The sequence below is a fragment of the Haemaphysalis longicornis genome, unplaced genomic scaffold (genome assembly GCF_048455015.1).
Source record: "Haemaphysalis longicornis isolate Haplotype H1 unplaced genomic scaffold, Haemaphysalis longicornis Haplotype H1 scaffold_9, whole genome shotgun sequence".
Classification (NCBI taxonomy): domain Eukaryota; kingdom Metazoa; phylum Arthropoda; class Arachnida; order Ixodida; family Ixodidae; genus Haemaphysalis; species Haemaphysalis longicornis.
The window spans coordinates 32,048,712-32,063,469 of NW_027526460.1; the positions used below are offsets into that span (position 1 = coordinate 32,048,712).

General features: G+C 50.3%; 3 pseudogenes; all 3 read right to left on the minus strand.

The window, feature by feature from the left end:
* Positions 1-1,868: 1,868 nt before the first annotated feature.
* Positions 1,869-2,687, minus strand: LOC144153130 (large ribosomal subunit protein uL1 pseudogene; annotated as a pseudogene).
* A 3,211-nt stretch (positions 2,688-5,898) lies between these two features.
* Positions 5,899-6,552, minus strand: LOC144153131 (large ribosomal subunit protein uL1 pseudogene; annotated as a pseudogene).
* A 2,601-nt stretch (positions 6,553-9,153) lies between these two features.
* Positions 9,154-9,810, minus strand: LOC144153132 (large ribosomal subunit protein uL1 pseudogene; annotated as a pseudogene).
* Between the last annotated feature and the right edge of the window lie 4,948 nt (positions 9,811-14,758).

Below are 14,758 nucleotides of genomic sequence, written 5' to 3' on the forward strand. Positions count from 1 at the left end.
TCTCACACACACACACACAAACACAGACACGCGCACGCCCCCCTCCCGTTTCTGTCAAGGGCCGCGCCGTCAAGCGTTCGTGCGGGCACAACATACTGCCCCCTCCCCTCCCCCACCGCACGTTTTTATAGAGCGCTGGCTCGCGCCGCCACGGCGAACCGCCCTCCCCTCCCAATTTCGCGACACTCTCCTTCTTTGTTTTATTTCTTCCCATCGTTCGTATTTTCTTTCACTCGTTCTTCCCTTCGTTCGTTCGGTCACGACGACGGCGACGCGGCTCAGCCTAGAAACGGGCGACAAAGGGCTGCGGCCTAAAATGAAATGGGTTTCAGAGCATTTCTTTGCCCTGCTGACATAAACTGTATAACTCTAGGGGCTTATATATGCACAGAAGCCGCCGTGAAGCGCAGTGAAAACCAGCTGAAGAACGTGGCAGACCAGGACGCGCTCTTCGTCTTGTTTTTACTGCGTTAAAGGTGGCTTATCAGGGAGAACCAACCAGCCTTAATTCATAGCAGATTTGTAACATTTGATTGATGAACACCGTATATACGCCACCGGACTTAGTTGTTGATTCTCATTGTTGAAGCTTAATAATGGCAATGATGGTGCGTTTTATGGATATCCTTGGACTAGCATGTCCCTTTCCAAGTCATAGCTCTTTTTTTTTTTTTTTTGCTTACGGAGCCTGAAATACGCACGCGCGATGTCTCTCAAAGCTTACCGATAGTCTTATTGGCGTTACAGCGGGTCACGTGCTCTTGGCTCAGTGGTTTTAAATTATGTGCTCGCTCTAAACATCGGCTTCCTCGGTAAATATTGTGACCGAAATATTAACATGACTATTCCGACAGTCTCTATCTTCAACAACGCAGTGCGGTTGAAAGGAAGTTGCTGCTTGTAGCCCAACATCCCCCCCTCCACATCCCCTCGGGATTGCGTAGAGGAAAATGACGCCATGACATTCACCAACGTTCAGAAAGCTTCTTTTTTTTTGAGGTAACGGGTCAGTTCGCTTGGTTTCTTCCCGTTAGGCGACATGACTTCTACCTTCATCACTGAAAAACGAAATTTATCCTACCATAAAATTTGGCTAGATTACGGACACGGTTGTGTTGTTTTTATTATCATATTTTTTTCTTATGTGCGCCTCTATGTTTTGCTGGTACTGATATTTTAAGCTACTTTATTGGGTTATCAACACATAAGAAAACGGGGTAGATTTCGCCTCCAACACGACCTCTGTACTCTACACAAGGCACGACAGGTGAATTTAGATTAAGTTAACTTTATTTATCCACCTTGAAGAAGTTGCAATGCCAATCAGTAGTTTCTTAAGACGTCCCGCACTGCTGCAGCAATGCCGCACCACCCGACCCTCTCCAAACATTGCAGCAGTGGTCAAACATGGAAGTCATTCTGCGTCTTCAAACGAGCTCAAACGAGAATGTCACTTGAAACATCCCATGAGACAGATAAGAAAGTTCAACGTCCTCTCAAGCCACCCTGCCCTTGCCTTTGCGAACTGAAGTGTCCTGGAATTTCTTGTGAGAGCATAGCACTGAATGCTGTAGGCCCTTCTACCACAGATCAACTCCTCCAAATACCTTCTTTGTCAAAAGCACTGGCAGAAACATTCCCACATTCAGGGAACTTGCCATGGCGAACATCCACTTTTGCAAACTAAAATGTCCTGAAATGTGGTGGAATTTTTAGTGAGCCCATGGCGCTGAAAACTGTAGGTACTACTGCCACAAATTTCTACCTCCAAATAACTTCTGTATCACCGGAAGTGGCTGCCGCATTATCACATTCGGGGAATTTTCCGTGCCACCAGCTTGACGTAGGAATCTTGAAGCGAAGGTAACTCAGCACTGGGAGTAGACCCGTTGCGCCGGTCCCATGGAAGACTTGATGTCGACGGAGCGAATGTCGGCCCAACCATTAGGAAGCAGGATCAAGAGGTGGTTGACAAGGCCTTCGAAGTTCTCTTCCAGCTGGTCCGCAGTGAGGCGAACGTTTCCAATGACGAATCCCACGACGGGCGACTTGTTCATCTCGAAGCGGATGGTGCGCTTGACCTTTTCGACCTTGGACGCGAGGGTCTCCTTGTGTGTCAGCAGGATCGGGGCTTTTCCAATCCTATGAAGCCAGGGGCCCATGATGCGCGGCACCTTGTGGCAAATCGACGGCGACGCAAGGAACACGTTGTACTTGTTGGCCAGCTTCTTGACGAGCTTGGAGCTCTTCTGGAGCGTGTTTATGCCACTGCGGTCCATGCAATCGATGCCGGCGGCCCTGGCTTCCTGGCAGTGTTTCTTGTCTCCCAGGACGCACAACCGGAACTTTATCCTCGGTAGGTGCTTGAAGGTGTACGTTCCCTTGATGCCTTTCTTCTTGAGGGAAGCCCAGTCGTTGAGCACCATCGAGATTTCCACCGTCTCGACGAACTTCCGCCGCTTGAGCCTCGCGTGCTCCAGGACAGCGTTGACGCAGGCGTGAACCTTTGCGCTGCTCACTCTGTCAAGCAACGTCGGACGATTGTCGTCTGCGTTGTTGTCAGCGTTGTTCCCCACGACCGCGTTCGCCGCCTGCACGGCCGGAGACACTCCGTTGCCGGGGTCTGCGTTTCCAAAGGGGTCGGCGCCTCCGCCTAGGGCGACGTTAGCGCCGTTGACGTTTCCCATGTCGCCGTAGGGAGTGGGAAACTGCTTCTACGTCCACGCGCGCTACAGCGGCGTTGCCCCGGTATACTTCGCTTCTTCACTGTGACTACTGCCACGAAAGGAACATAATAATGGCGATGCTACTAATGCAGCTGATGATGATGGGAACGGTGGCGCTCTCAAAAATTATAGTGGCGCTCCACCCCGTGAACTCGGGTTTCGCTTAAACCCTCAAATGTATTGTATACACTTTATTCGATGGTTGAACTGTTGCGAACCCATTATACTGTCACGGAAAGACGAAAATGGGAGCTGTGTGTCTAGGCTACGGCGGAAAAGCTGTATGAGGAGTGCAGCCAGCGCGTGCTTTCTCATGGCCAACTTGTAAATGATGTAAATACATCGTTCCCATCTTTTATGGTTCCTTCCGTATGTCCTGTCGCCGCGTAACACTATCATTCTAAAACAGCATACGTTCGAACGCTTTTGCCAGTACCCTATCGAGGATATGTGCTACTTGGGGGTGTGGCATACTAAGATTCAGAATATGCAAACCGAATTCGGTGTACGGACACATACTTTTTGCGGCCGGCCCTACTTGCGTTGCTAGTAATTGATGATTGATTGATTGATTCATTGATTGCTTGTTTTTAAGGCGTTGCCCAATACCCCACTGCGACATGTGCAATTCTATAGATGTGTATCAGTACAAAGAGTTCGTCCTGGAGCGTTGCTGTTTGCACCCTCACCCATTTCCTGGCCAATCCCCCTGATTGGGTATGAGCCATCTCAGTAATACCACCACCACCACCACGACCTTCCCTTACGGCTCCCAGGCATGTAACCTCAATAGCGATGTGTGCAATTTTATATGTGTAACACTACAGCGATTTTGCCCTGAGAAGTTGCCCCTAGCAACTTACGGCACCCAGGCCTATAGCTGTAACTACACTCATAAGCGAGCCGTGTAACCCTTCACCGAGCTACCCGTCCGCACCATCAGTGGCTTGCTCCGCCACGCCAACATCGTTCGCATCAAGCCGCGCCCCCTCCCATAAAAATATTATGGAGGAGCAAGTCAAACAAACTAACATCAATAGATTCCTTACGCACCACGGTGTTCTACTCGTGGCATGGAATGAGCGACAACGCCCATTCCCCAACTTACCTACCCCTATCCACCATGACAGGAACGTCTTTTTGCTGGGACTACGGCATCGCACTCAATCCCTCGTGCCACTTGGCACACACGGAAAAAACTCCAACCTCCTTCGTACAATTAAGCCACCCGGCGAAGTCGACATTTCTACAGATGCTAGTCTCCCTCCTACCCACGTTAGCAGTGTGTGGACTTCTCCGAACAATCTTTCTATAGTTGTCACCCCCATTTGTTTATACCAGAAGCCTCATCGATTAAAGCAAAACTTCTGGCCAAACCTTCTGGTCAAGTCAGTGACACCCTGGCACTCAAAAGGGTTTAGATCAAAAGGCACGCTGACAGCACCTCTACGCGTTACGTGCCAGTAGGCATCTATGATTCTGCAATCACAAACGTCCTGACATATTACTCCACCCCGTGGCCACCATATAAAAGGGATACCTCTCCGCCCCACTTGCAGCACACCCAACTGACCCTCCCACCCACCAGTACGACACCTTTACTGGCCTGGCATCCACCAGGCCTACCACCCCACCCGCTTCGCTTCCTGGGAGGACTGGCTGAACCCGGTCATGGTGTAGTCGTCAAGTAGACGCAAAAATATGTGGCTCCAATTCATGCTGTGAAGGTGGTGGGACTACGAAGCTGCAAACGACACCCACAACGACTATTCATTCGACGTCAATTGACTTCTCACGCGTGGCTCTACAAAGAGTAAAACCAGAGACAAGTGAAATGTACTTAATCACCCTTTCTATTACTGCACAGCGACATTCACGACTGTTTTATGTTCTTCTCTTCTGGCTGTTCTTGTGGCGTCTTTACGTTCCGTGGTCTACTCAAGGTAGCCTGGAACGAACTGAAGGAGGTGCTATACTGGTCACCGTTTTTATATATGGAAGCGTGGTGACATCACTACGTTATTTCTATACTGTTGGGAAATTTTGTACTCGGAGTAGCTTACGCAACCGTAATCTTTACCGGTATGGCCAGTCCCCCTGGGTAGGTCTGGGCCTGCCTTCTTAATGATGACAGTTTTCTGTGACATCGCCACGACAATTTTGCTTGGATGGTGAAGGTATACTGCATCGCAGTAAAACTGCTTTCGGCCCCACTGCCTTTGGGTTAGTGAGGGAGGGACTCTGGAAGATCTTAGGACCGGCCGTCTCCTAATGAAGAGTCTGTCGCACGATGGCATTTACTATACCTGTCTAAACGATGAAGCTATCTCTCTCTCTCTCTCTCTCTCTCTCTCTCTCTCTCTCTCTCTCTCTCTCTCTCTCTCTCTCTCTCTCTCTCTCTCATTCATGAACTCGACATTATAACGCATGAACTCGCATCTCGCATCCCAGCCAAGATAGGGTGTGTAAATGCACGTCCCTCTCGTATTTTGGAGTCCCCAGTACACTTCTCGCCCATATCAAAACTTACTGAACTTCATTTTACACTGTATTACTTTACTTTGGTCACAGGAGCTCCCGCGAGAAATTTGGCGACAACCCGAGTATTTTCTCACCTGTTTTTCTTTATTTTTCTTTGATGCCTGCTGTATTCTGTGCCATCTATCGATCACGGTGGCGACGTATTTGTGACCTAGAGAGTTAACAGACGCTTTCGCATTAAAACACGCCGAAATAACTGTCGAGCAAGACAGGACCCGCGAACACTCGCTTAAAACTAACAAGTCAACTTTACGTCAAATAAGCGTGCAAGTAAATTCCCACATTATCACAAGTAGTTAAGGGCGCTACCATTCATTAACATTTCGTGCATCTTTTCGAGAATTCATTGCACCGTTCTGCGAATTTGAAACAAACAAAGCTATCCCGTGCACGCATGTCTGCATGCAAGAGCGTGAATTCAACGAGAACGCTTGAACAGCCGAGGAAACACATTTAATTTCGTTCGTTATTGAATTCGCCCCCTCACGTTGAGTGATGTAAACATTAGCGGCAAATACAACGTATATAAACGCGTGTCTTTGGAATGCAGGCGGTTTCCTTTCCGATAATTAGCCCTTCCAGCCAGAACTATAGGTCATGTGACTTGACACTAAAAATTGCGTATAAAATTTCAATAGATCCGATGTCGGGGACCCATGCTTGATTTTGTGTGCAGGGAGCGAACATTATCCCAGCGTTTTGGCAGTAGAGACACCAGACAATTGATGAACTCTTCGAGGTTATCTGCGAGCTCGTCGGCTGTCTGCCGCACGTTTCCCACCACATAACCGAGGCATGGTGACTTTTTCGTCTCAACCTTGATGACGCACTTGGCCCTCTCGATTTGAGCTTTCAGGGGTTCATCGTGCGTGGCCAGCATGGGGCGCTTGCCCGCCCGGAGCAGTCCGGGGCTCATGACGCGAGGAATCTTCTTGATCAGCTTCGGGGACGCTATGAAGGCGGAGTATTTCGCGGACATCTTCATCACCATTTTCTTGCTCTTGCAGAACATGTCGATGGCCTTTCTGTCCAGATAGTCTATTTGGTTTGCCTTGGCCTCAAGGGCATGTTCCTTATCCGCCAGGACACACACCTTGAGCCTCGGCTTCGGAACGTGCTTAAGCGTAACGCTCCCGACGATGCGGGGGTCCTTCTTGGGGTCGAAGTCCTTAAGCACGATCATGATTTCGACCGACTCCACGAACCTGCGGCGCTTCAGGGCGGAGTGCTGGAGAACGGCGTGGGCACAGGCGTACAAAGTGCTTCTCGGAATTCTGGTCATCATGTTTACGGTGAAGCTCGTAAATGGTGGATCCTTGGCCCGGGAAGAATGAGGGTGTGCTTGCTACTCGGTCGTCTTACGTTTCTTCGCCGGGAGTCTCGCACGCTCTTTCTGTTGTACGGCCACCCGTCCTGACCTCCGGGAGGGCGCATCAGCTGCTCAATGGCCAGATCCTTGGTCTTCTCCGCCACAGAAACCGCACATACCCACGCGGGGGATTGGTCAAGAAGTTGTCTGCCAAATTAGGTGTGATCTAGGACGATTTAGGTAGGAAAATGATTAGAGGAAAGAGAGGACTGGCATAAATTTAAATGTAAAATATACAGGAAGGAAAAGTACAAAACAATAAATAGCTGACCAGCAGAAAAGCATGCCTGTCACTGCAACGAGAGAACGAAGAGCGAGCACAACACCTCTCGAAAACACCCAGGGTGGCAATGCCTAGTAAAAGAACATCGGAAGTAGAAAAAGGAGAGCCTCGGTGAAGTTTTGACATTCCGAAGACAGCTACGGTAAGCAGGGAAGGGGTGAAGACATTTCCGCCTTCTAGAATGTCATATTACGGGGAAAATCATGTCAGAGGTTGTACATTTAGAAGCATCTAGAAGGAACAAAGCGACATCAGTTTAGTGCAATCATAGTCAATGAAAATAAAGAGGAAATTATGAACACAAGATGACGACTACCGTGGTGAAGACCTGGGTGAAGACAATAAAATAACAGTGACGTTGCGGGGGCGGGGATGATGATTGTGGTGTATGGCAGTGGCGCCCTCCTTCTGAGCGTATGTGTACTAGGTGCGCCTCTAAGTTGTAAAGTGCTTGGCAAATGTCGTTGTCGAACGACACACGTGATTGGAATGAGCCCATCACGTGTGTATGCGTGTCGTCGTGGGTCATCGGCAATAAACGGCCGCTTGTCGGTTGAGTCGATTGTTGGGCTCAAGCGGGTGAGTCTAGCCCTCCTTTCTCGTGCCGTGGTCTGATGTGCCGGCGTACGTCGCACCTGCTTCAGCGCCGGGCCCTTGTCGTCGGTCACCGCCCGCGACACAACAATGACGATCACGATAATTGGGATAGTAATGACGATGATGATATTATGGTGACCATTGGGATTATTGGTCCATTTTAGGTTTATTTTTCAGTTATTTATTTTATTTTGGGTGGTTTTGTGGGCTTTAGTTAGGCTTCTGCTGCGATATAACGCACATAGCTAGCTCAGATGACTTCCGGTTTTTCTCACTAGCAAAGACATATACGCAACCTTGTCAGGGCAATTTACCAGGGCACATGGGTAACTACATGTCCGGGGGGATCACGGTATCCGTCAAACCAGCATTTATATGACTCTGGACACTGAGCAGCCGTAGTGATCCCGCTATACAATTCAAATCTTACGAATCCCTATAACAAAGATCTATGACTAGTCATCTCATTGAAATAGGTTTGGAGAAAGCTAGCAAAGCACGAGGGACGATATGCCACGCCATAAAAATGTTCTCAAAGCATAAAAATCCTCCTCCTCACCCTCACCTTAGTCGTCACGAAGCCACTCCTCTCCGAAGGCTACAAACTAACTATTTACCCACACCGTACCCTCCTCCACACAATGTACCCTCCCCAATACTACACGATCTGTGCCTACTGCCCATCCCCTGGCACCCTAACCACCTGGTATGGGAATTCCAGCAATCCCCGTCTTTATCTCCAATTCCCAACCCTCCTTACGAGCAGTGGTTGGTCCGGCTGACCAGCTCGGACCTTGCGGCGTATCAAGAAGGCGTCGCTAGAGCCCAGGCATCCAGCCACGACCAGGGCATCCCGGAATAAGGACGCCCCTCACAGGGCTGGTGCCCCTGCCATCTAGCCCCAATTTTGCTCGTTTTCATTAAACGTTTATTTCTCTCTCTCTCTCAAAGCATATACGTGGTTGAAACCAAATTTCCGTTCGACAATTGCCCACTATCGGGCACAACGTTTTCGTACGCTCTGTAGAAAACGATAGTCATATATTTGCGTGCGGTCCGTCTATTCAGTAAGTTCCACGGGAGGTGGTTTTTTTTTTCCTTACTGGTAACACATCTATCAACGTTGGGGCCAGTTGCCTAGGAACTTTACAAAACGTTGTAGCAGCAATACGCCACAGCAATAAAGTATTACAGACCACGAGGACAACCAAACGACAACCCACCCCACCAATTGCACACTGGAGCATTTGCAGATGCTGATATCAAATCAAATAAGAAAAATCAACAATTATTCCCTCTACGCATATTTCAGTATAAATTTTGCAAAGGGGTAACTCCAACCAACCAACACCAAGTTTTGCTCTCCTAACGAACTATTTCGCAGATAGATACACGACAGGAAATCCGGAAAGCAGAATGTCTTTAGCGACGTCCCCGCTTTAACATATGGGCAATGAATGCCTAGCGCATCGCCGAACAGATTAAAAATCAGCAAACACCCAACGGTGTCGCCTGGAATTATATTCAAGTATAAACGAATTTCGCTATCAGGCATTAGTTCCGAGCATACTCCATGACTAGTTCTGAATTAGCAGTCAAAATTTTGAGTGCAGCTTGATAATTGATACAGCGGGGGCTCAAAGGATGAGCTGGCGCGGTCCCATCGTGGATTTGATGTGCATACAGCGAATGTTATCCCAGCCTTTGGGCAAACGGGTCAACAGGTACGTGACGACCCCCTCGATGTTGTCGACCAGTTGGTCGGCGGTGAGTTTCACGTTGCCAACGGCGAAACCCAGGCAGTTTGACTTCTTGCTGGAGGTGAAGTTGACGGTGGCTTTGACCTCTTTCACCCTGGACATGAGGGTCTGCTCGTGGGTCACGAGCATGGGATGCTTCTTGGCCCGGTACAGACCGGGCCCCATTATGCGGGGGACCTTCTTGATTATCATCGGGGACGCAATGAAGGCGTCGTACCTTGAGGCGAGCTTCTTCACGAGCTTCTTGCTCTTCATGAGCCTGTCGATGGCTTTGCGGTCCATCCAGTCGATGCCGTTAGCCCTGGCCTCCGCGCAGTGCAGCTTGTCTCCGAGAAGGCACACCTTGAATCGGGGCTTCGGTATGTACTTGAACTGGAAAGTGCCTTTAATGAGGCCGTCCTTCTTGTGGTCGTAGTTCTGAAGCACGATCATCATGTCCACCGACTCGAGGAACCGGCGCTGCTTGCTGATCGAGTGCTCGAGAACGGCGTTGACGCAGGCGTACAGCGTCTCCCTGGTGATCCTGGCATCCATGGTTTGGCGCTACAGGGCGGCTGACGATGGCGGAATCAGGTCCCCGCACCAAACAAACGCGGCGAAGCGACTGGGCGATGTGCTCACGTGAACGGGGATCGGGTCCACAACACCGTTCCGCCGGAGAACTAGAGTTTCCCTATCGGGTAGGGCGCTGTTCCGGCCGTCGCCAATAGTAGTCTAGGCCATGCTGGACTACGTCCCCACTAAGTGGTCCACCACTGGGGTTTCGGCTCCGCGCAGCGCGAAGAGCGTAGAGCTGTGCGATCCACCTCCTCTTCCTCACACGCTGCTTCTTTTCCTCAGAAAGATCGCTGCTCCAAGAAACTACGCGCGTAACCTACAAAAAAAACGAATGGGCCCGCAGCAGCATTGCAATGTCGTGTCAATTAAAGCAACAATCAAGAGATGAGATAAGGAAAACAAGAAATATCGCAAGAGGAAAGGGGGCAAGAACATATGGCGATTACTATACTCCATAACGCGAAATTTGTGCCCATTGAGAACTGCAGTTAAATCGGTCACGGAGCATACCTGCTGCGTCTCAGGAAGTGGTCGCGTGATCAGCGCCTGGCGAAAGTGTCACGGGGAGGCAGTTAGACATACTGAGATGTGACGACGCGCTGGGAGATGACGGCATCGCAGCGTGTGGTACCCTCCCCCTCACACTTTTGCCAGGAGCTGCACCGCCGTTTTCTTTCAGCTTGGGTGGCTCGTTCGCTCGCCCAGTTACGCAGACAACGCCGCCTTCGCCGCCGCAAAACCCCTGTAGTGGGCGCCAAAGCGCTGCGCGTAAAAGATGCATTGAAAGTAGGTGGTGAAGAGAAGAAAGCTAAAGCAAGATTGCGAAAACTTTACGCATGTTTCGATAGGACACGTGAATTGATTGATTGATTGATTGATTGATTGATTGATTGATTGATTGATTGATTGATTGATTGATTGATTGATTGATTGATTATAATTGTTGTTCGTGACAGCCGGCTCTTTCTCTCTTGCCTAATACCCAACACGAGATTTGCGCATGGGGAAAGGGGAGTATGGGGATAAGTAGCGTCACTAAATACGCTACGCTTAAGAGTACCGACCACTGTGGTACCGCCACTTTATGCACCCGGAAGCGACTAGGGGCCATTTTGTTCCTGGCTTGCAGTGTTGCCATCTCTCCCAGCGAAGCCGCCGCCGGTTGTGACGGGCAGAGTGCGATCGGCAGCTCTAGCGTCCGCGCAGCACAGAGAGAGGAGAGACGCCCAGAAACAAAATAGCTGCGCCCATATGTAATCAAATATCACGTGGTTCCGACCGACCAATGAAAATCCTGATGGCATAGAACAATGAGAGAAAATGGTGCCCATACTCTTAAAACCTTTATTTAGGGACGCTAAGGATAAGGAGGACCAGCTTTCCGTGTGACCAACCTGCTTGCAGGATCGCGGCCACTACTCATGGACGCTGGAAGGAAGGTTAAAGCTGGGCACGCGACTTCCGCTTCGGGACACCGTTGCGGTTTTGGGCGTACTCATGCGTTCCACGAAACCAGTGACCCGCGGTTCCATGTCCGGATGTGACACTAGCTTGCATACAGCGCACCCCGTTTCGGGTTTGCAGAACTGTTGCTTCAGGGGAGAGACGTTAAAGTGAGGAGAACGAATTAACGAAATAAAATAATCAAACAATGTGAAAGTATATTGGTTTCGGCCGCAGGCCACTTCAATCAAAGGAGCCGGACCTTAGCGCGAGTTAACCGAAACACATAATGAAAAAGTATCGCCGTTTTCTACACTTGCGTTGTTCGGGCGAAACAAAATGACGAAAATGTGGACACATGACCCAGTGTTTTTTTTTTTGTTTTTTTTATTGGCCTTCCCTACCATCATTTTTAATAACTTTTGCCTGCCAATCTTGGCCAGCGTTCCTCGGCGGTAATACGCCAAGTCAACAATTATCATCGCCATCCTCATCCTATGCCCTGAGTTTCCCCTACCTTCTAGGCTAATATACTGCGTGCCCCGTAGCACAGCTGTAGCTATAGGGCGTAAGACCTCTGAAATCTCAATTTTCGAATTTTGGGGCAGCTGTTAAAATAACAACCTCCCTAGTTTTATCGACGCATCCTACTCAGAGTTCCCCTCGGGAAGATGGGGTAATTCTTCCCGAGGGGAACTCTGAGTAGGATGCGGAGCATCGGGGGGTTCCATTGCGTTCCGTTGTGTTAGTAGATGGGTTTAGGAGAAATTGTCGAAGTTCCGGTACCGCCACTCGACGTTCTCGAACCGACGCTGCTTGACGTTGCCGAAGCTCAGGATCCGCTGCTCGACGTTGACGCTTCGAAGCTGCTTCGCGCTGACGAAGTTCAGGGTCCGCCGCTCGCTTCAAGAGTTTGCGTTCAGCGTCGCGTGCCCTTCGCTTCGCAGCTTTGTCTTGAGTGGACGTAACGTTGCTATTAGTGTTTGGGCTGATGCTGACGCGTGCTTGCGTCAGCCCACTCACTGACGGGACTGTTGCTTCCCTCACACTTCATCGCTAGCACCAACGGAGTCAACCGAAGCAAGCGCTGCACTGAACGCGCGCAGCGCTCTACCCGCTTTATATTGTCACGGGACGTGGCGGACAATCCCCGTGGCGCTATGGCCCACGACCAAGGATGGTGACGACGAAGAAGAGCTGTGTGCCCCGCGCTGCCAGGCCGGGCTCGGTTTTGGCATTATGTAAATAGTTCTTAAACCATTATGTAAATACATCGCTTCATCGCTACATGGTCCGTGTCATCTGCCGCCACGTAACATTTGGTGGAGCGTGCGGGTTCGTCATCCCCATCCTGGTCCCAGCATCGCATCGCATCGGTATGGACGTTGCCGCCAGGGATATCGAAGCCGCGCCGGGCAGCCCCAGCCCAGCGGAGACCACCACACGACGATGTCCCCCGCCTCATGTCCCCAGCCCGAAAGACCCAAGTGATGACAAGCCGAGATGAGCCGTGCCCATACAAGCCGAAGATGGATTCCCCCGCCCTTCCGTCCGACGTGGCCTTAGGACCTTTGGCGCTTCGTCGCGGCTGAAGCCATTGCTGTTGCTGGACCAGGCATCAATCAACACCATCATCGTCATTCGTGGCGGCAAGCGATTCGTCTGCATTTCTCATCGCACACTCATCCGAATTCATTCGCCAACGGGCGTCGGCGTCGACCGGGACGGTCGTCTTCGACCGGCGGGGTGATGTCACGGGACGTGGCGGACAATCCCCGTGGCGCTATGGCCCACGACCAAGGATGGTGACGACGAAGAAGAGCTGTGTGCGCCGCGCTGCCAGGCCGGGCTCAGTTTTGGCATTATGTAAATAGTTCTTAAACCATTATGTAAATACATCGCTTCATCGCTACATGGTCCGTGTCATCTGCCGCCACGTAACAATATTCACACTTGAAGGAGAGGAGACTAGAGGAGGAGAGTAGCGCATGCGCCGCGAGAGCAGAAGCGAGAACGCAGGAGAAGCGCAAGCAGGTGGTAAGAGAGAAGTGGAGAGAGTAACGCGCAGCTGTTGGAGAGCGGGAAGGAGGAGAGTTCCGCATGCGTAGTGTGAGTGCGTATGCCGACGCCGCGGGACATACCCCCGAGCAAGAGACGCTCCGCATCTAAAAAATAAAGCTTGGTAATGTGCGAGAAAATTTACTGCACAACAACGTTTTTTACCGTACGTCAACGAAAATTAATATGCGTTAAGAGCTGCGGAATGTTGCAGCGATACTTGTATCTTTTCCCATGGATTGACCAATAATCGAAGCGTCTGCGTGCGTGTGTATGTGTTCTTTGTGTTGTGTGTGTGTGTGTGTGTGCGCGTCGGGCGAACCAACCTGCACTGGGGCTGGTAAGGATAGGTAAAGCACTTCTCTGTGCTAGTTGGTTCACTTCAGACTTAGGTTAGATTAATTGCGCTGCTTAGGCTTACGATACTCGGACGGAGACGAAGAAATACACAACACGAGCGGGAAAACGCAAACTAGAAACCGTTTATTCTACTCCTACGTCTGTGCACAAGGGAAGAGAAAGAACACTAAAAAAAGGGGGGGGGGGCAGTTAAGACGGGAGAAGAAACGACGAAGCACAACAATTTTAATTCCGAACCGCTCAAGAGGCATGCGTAACGGCCTAATCTTCAGAATCCTCTGCGCACGCACATTCGCAGGGACCAAGCTGCGTCTTTTGAAAGGGCAATTTCGCAGGAACCTAAAGACAAGGTGGACGTGCTCATGCATTTTCTAAATGCGCCTGATCCCGTGCAATAGGACTGCGCAATATCCCTCTTATGTTGGTGGGGGATTTGAAGAAAACCTCGGTCGGCTCGAGTCAAGGCTTGCATTCAGACAGTTTAAAGTGCGCGGCCAAGTGGCCAGGTCCGTTGGTCTCCTCACACACGTACCGGTTCTCTATGAGCTTAGTGTTCAATAGCCTTCCCGTCTGTCCCATAGAGCTTCTTTTGCAGTTCAGGGGATGCGGTAAACAACGCCGACAGGGCATTCAACAAATTTTGCTTTGTGCATTGTGTCGCACGCATGTTTTCGCGCCATCCCGATTTACCCTTTAACAAGGCCCCTTAAGTTTGATAGGTGTTGAAAAAACTACTCCAACGACTGGCTTCGCTTCGTCCCTTTTTATAAACAGCGAAGCTGTTTAGCAAGTCGTAATTTCTCGTGTCCGCAGTTAGAAATACCAAAAATTTGCCCACAGCTCGCACATGAGCGCGGACCTCGAGGCACCGCCCAGGAGTTAAAAGAACCAAGAAAAGTCCGTCCAGTCATTTTTTCACAGGACATTTGCCATACGCCTTCATGGAGAAACTGTTGGGTCCTTTGTTCCTGTACGTGGTGTGCCCCAAGGATCGGTATTGTCTCCTAACTGATGTAATATGGCGTTGATTCCACTGCCATGGCGCCTTCACGATGTACCGGAT